General features: G+C 40.6%; 1 long non-coding RNA gene across 1 annotated transcript; it reads right to left on the bottom strand.

Moving 5' to 3' along the window:
- Nucleotides 1-1,878: 1,878 nt before the first annotated feature.
- Nucleotides 1,879-3,281, bottom strand: LOC143878349 (uncharacterized). The gene is made up of 2 exons (XR_013250938.1): nucleotides 2,727-3,281; nucleotides 1,879-2,608 (listed from the first exon to the last, which is right to left on the bottom strand). It is a non-coding gene; the product is annotated as an uncharacterized LOC143878349 (long non-coding RNA).
- Nucleotides 3,282-5,062: the final 1,781 nt, after the last annotated feature.

Raw genomic sequence — 5,062 nt, 5'->3', positions numbered from 1 at the left:
TCAAAACGACGTTTTGCAAACGGACCTCCCCCGATCCGTTTGCAAAACGCCGTTTTGAGGGTTTAAAACGGTGTTTCAAACGGCGTTTCAAACGGTGGCTGCGCACCCAAACACTCCCAAATGGCCGTTTGGCCCCAAAACGGTGTTTCAAACGCTAAACGGTACGCCAAACACGCACTAAGAATGTTTTCCGCTCGCGATGACACATGGACGCAGCCGAAAGCAGGTGGCCAGGAAAGTGATATATTCGCCCCCTTTTTCTTCCTTCAGCCAGCCCTCTGGTGTACTTATGAGTTATGACTACTCATTTTTAGATCTGCCACCGGCCGGGTTTGACCCACCCGTACGGGCCGGGTGGTATAGGTCACTATTTTGTGAATACGGAGACCACCCATATGGGCCGCGTGAACAGGCGGTTCGCCCGTTTTTTTTTCCTATTTTTACACCCACACTATAATAGGATGATCCAAACTGTCCATGTGATGGGCCATAAGGTAAAATGTTTGTGCCAAATAAAATCATTTCCATAGGACGATCCTAGCCCTTTTGATCTATGGAAGAATTGCATATTATTATATATGGAACCTCTATTGATCGGAGGGCTAGGATCATCCTATGGAAATGATTTGTGGGGCACAGCATGTTCACATTGTGTTCCATCACATGAACGGTTGAGATCATCCTTTGATGAGGTCCGTACAGTAAATATGGGACTATAAGGGCTCACACCATTTAAAATCTCAATCATTTGGGTTTTTATAGGCACCTGCAGGCACCCACAGATTTACCTTACCTGGCTCAGTTTTGAAGGGACCCGTACGGGCTGGGTCACATTTCAATGGGTCATTAATTTAGCAATCCAGACCGGTAAATTACGGGTGGACCCACAGGTCCGGTTCACTTTTTGCGTGTACTCATTTTACACTACAAGGTGCTGGCCCGGAAAACTAAAGGGAAGAACTATAGCATTTCCCTTGCCACCTAGGGTTTTAAGCGAGTTCCCTGGTATCCGATGTTTAGGCAAGACAACCCGGAAAATTTCACTTTCAGCCATCTATTCGACATAGGACTCGATGATTACTGTCCCACCACCCATTTGGATGGGATGTAGGGTGGGAATGTTCGGGGAAAAACAAAATGCTATACAAGGGAATTGATATCTGATTTTGTCACTTGAAATAATGGAAAGTAATGGGGACTAAGATCTGGTTGACAGCTGGTCCATGGCACTGTAAAGGCCAACAAAGGGGGCGCCACCTAGGGGTGCAACTTGGGTCGGGTTGAGGCCGACCCGACCCGAGGATCCCATTTTTCTAACCCGAACCCGACCGACCCGAGGAACCTGTCTTTCCAACCTGACCTGAGTTTTTAAGCTTAAAAATAAAAAATGTCAGGTTTCACTCGGGTGGGATTGCCAAACCCTCAACCCAAATCCGACCCGGGTTGGGAAAAGTCAACCCGAACTCAACCTGACCCGACCTTTTTTTGGGTTGAACTCGACCCAATTTGCACCCCTAGCGCCAGCTGCGCCACCCTAGTTGTAACGTACCATTTCAACCTGATCCAACCCAACTTTAAAATGATGAAAATGGACGGGTTTCACTCGGGTCAGGTTGCCCAAGAACTCAACCCGAACTGAACCTGACCAGAGCTGCACCCCTAGCACTGACAGAGTTGTTATGCCTGTGGAACCTGACCCGAGCTGTTATGTGTTATGTGCCCGAGAATTAGATTGAGTAATTGGAATCGAAGAACCCAAGTAGCTTTGGATATTATCACGAGCCAAATAAGAAAGCTCACGACTCTTCCCTTTCTTCTTGCTGGAACCTATTTTGACAGGGTTCTAGAACAGAATCACAAGTGATTAGAAGAAGAGGATTAGGGAAAATAAGATAGTTTCTTCAAGGGAAACCAACCTCCAACTGCAAATGCATTAATTAGATAAAATTACAGACCCAGACACACTTACAACACTCACATTTGTAGACTACTTTTCACCATAGACTTCCCTCCTAAACACTAGCACTACACCATACTCCCTAAAGACTAGGACTGACACAGGCATTTACACAAACATGTACAGGACGTGGGTCATGCACCCCTACAACAACTCAACCACAACAACTACTCTAACTACACCACGCAATCCACCATCACACGTTGTGGAGTTATTGGAAGAAAAAATCAACATAACATTATGGTTGTGGAACAGTGTCTCCTCAAGAATATGGAGTACAGATGCTTATTACCTTAAAACCTTTGTTAGGTGGTGATGAAACAGACAGTGACGGTGATGTCTATGTCGTCAATTCACTTGATTGAAGGGAAAGAATTGATGCCTGTCATGTACATGTTAGTGGTGTAAATGGGATCCCCTTCTCTGTTCTATCTTTTTTCGGGTTGAACCTGACCAGAGCTGCACCCCTAGCACTGACAGAGCTGTTATGCCTGTGGAATCTGACCCGAGCTGTTATGTGTTATGTGCCCGAGAATTAAATCGAGTAATTGGAATCGAAGAACCCAAGTAGCTTGGGATATTATCACGAGCCAAATAAGAAAGCTCACGACTCTTCCCTTTCTTCTTGCTGGAACCTATTTTGACAGGGTTCTAGAACAGAATCACAAGTGATTAGAAGAAGAGGATTAGGGAAAATAAGATAGTTTCTTCGAGGGAAACCAACCTCCAAATGCAAATGCAAATGCATTAATTAGATAAAATTACATACCCAGAGACACTTACAACACTCACATTTGTAGACTACTTTTCACCATAGACTTCCCTCCTAAACACTAGCACTACACCATACTCCCTTAAGACTAGAACTGAGACAGGCATTTACACAAACATGTACAGGACGTGGGTTATGCACCCCTACAACAACTTAACTACAACAACTACTCTAACTACACTACGCAATCCACCATCACACGTTGTGGAGTTATTGGAAGAAAAAGTCAACATAACATTATGGTTGTGGAACAGTGACTCCTCGAGAATATGGAGTACAGATGCTTATTACCTTAAAACCTTTGTTAGGTGGTGATGAAACAGACAGTGACGGTGATGTCCATGTCGTCAATTCACTTGATTGAAGGGAAAGAATTGATGCCTGTCATGTACATGTTAGTGGTGTAAATGGGGTCCCCTTCTCCGTTCTATCTTTTTCCTTTTATTTATTGTGTTACGGCCGATCAGGCACACAACAATGTCACTAAAGCATCTTAGTTAGTTTGATTTTTTAATTCATAATTTTTTTAAATTTCGATCTTTCCTCTGTATCTTTGTTACCTTTAATTGTTGTATCACAGAGAACGAACTATGGATACGAAGGAGATGAGTTTGAGTTTCCTGTGATGTTGTGTTTTGATTGAATCGGTCTTCAGCTTGGAGAGAGCACCCTCGTCTCTTAGAAAATGACCAAAATACCCTTATCCCCATTTTTATAGAAAATAATCAAAATACCAATTGGCCATAGAAAATGACCAAATTATCACTATTTTATTTTGCAGAAAATAACCAGTGCCTATATCTCTTAAAATGACCAAAATACCCTTATATCATGGAAATGGCAAAAATGCCCTTAACTCATAAAATGAACAAATTAGCATTGGTCATAGAAAATTATCAAAATACCCCTAATTCATAAAAAATGACCAGTACCACCATAGCATAAAAAGTAACCAAAAAAATCCTTATATCATAAAATCACCACAGTACCCTTCTCAAATAAAATGACCGAGATACCCTATTCCATGGGGTACACGTATTTTGGTCATTTTTTGAGATAGGGGTTCTTTGGTAAATTTCATATGCGTATTTGGTTATTTTATGGAATAGGGACCTTTTAGTTATTTCGGACGATGTAAGGGCATTTTGGCTATTTTATAAGAGAGTGAAATACTTTCACCCATTCTCCATATACACCATTTTTAGTTTTTTTTATTAGTAAGGATCTTTTTATTCAATATCTTTCTCAACTTTCTATTTTGATGAAAACCCATTCACTTCGATCATAAATACTACCACGTAATGGAGGCCACTTATTTTGATGATCGGAGCCATTCATTTATGCTCCGTTTGGTTGCCAGTAAAATTTTTGTCCTAGGAAGTTTTAATAAAAATTTGATCCTATCCCATGTTAGGTTGCCTTTTGGCACTAGAATTTTTTCAATCCCACTCTAGTAATGATTGCTTGTGTGGTGAATTTTTTAATCCCACTTTTGTAATGATTGCCTTTTCATCCCATCGCAAAATAATCTTAGGAACCAAAATAATCCCAGATTCCCAGGAACCAAAAATAAGCTTGAGAAGAATTTTTTTCTTCCCAACAGTTCAAGTAGCCAAACGAAGTTTTTTTTTTTCCCACCATAGTCCGGTCAACTGAACATGGAATTTTTATTTTACCGGGATACTTCTAGGACTTTTTTTTCCCCACTAATCTCTTGGGATTTTTTTTCTCCCACATAAATCCCAAGGACCAAAAAAAACCCGGCAACCTATTTACCCAAGATAGGCCGCAATAGGAAAATCTCCATGGGAAGATGATCTTAGCCCTCTAATATGTTTCGTGACATGCAGTCCGATTGAGAAAAGTTATACATTTACCCTCTACAACAAGTGGTCAATGTAACTGTAGAACACTGAAATTGAAATACAAGTTTTTTACTTTACCCTGAATATTGGAGCAACGGAAAATCACTTTTAGGGTAAAAAGCGCATCAAAGGAAAATTCTTCCCTCTGGAGTAGATTACCATAAAATGAGTTAATCATCTTTGATATCATCGACACTCCTTTTATTTTACCAATGATAAGAGTGCACGTGGATAGCTAATTAAGGATGCCATTATCATCACCCGATCTTCATACTAAAATTAGACCATTGATATTGGCACTACCATGCTTAGATAATAAAACTCACTCGCCTTGCCTTTTATTATTGTACCAACTTTTGACAGCTGGTTAAATAAAAACAGACAAAATGTATTGGTCCAATTATAAAAAATAGTAGTGCCAATATCAGTTACCAAATTATAATTAGCAACCAAAGTCTAAAAAGCCTT

This window comes from Tasmannia lanceolata, unplaced genomic scaffold (assembly GCF_043159265.1).
Source record: "Tasmannia lanceolata isolate RefF3 unplaced genomic scaffold, GAP_Taslan_0.1 ptg000006l, whole genome shotgun sequence".
In the NCBI taxonomy this organism is placed as follows: Eukaryota; Viridiplantae; Streptophyta; class Magnoliopsida; order Canellales; family Winteraceae; genus Tasmannia; species Tasmannia lanceolata.
Note: the sequence above shows the minus strand (reverse complement) of the source record. Positions and strands in the feature narration are given on the sequence as shown.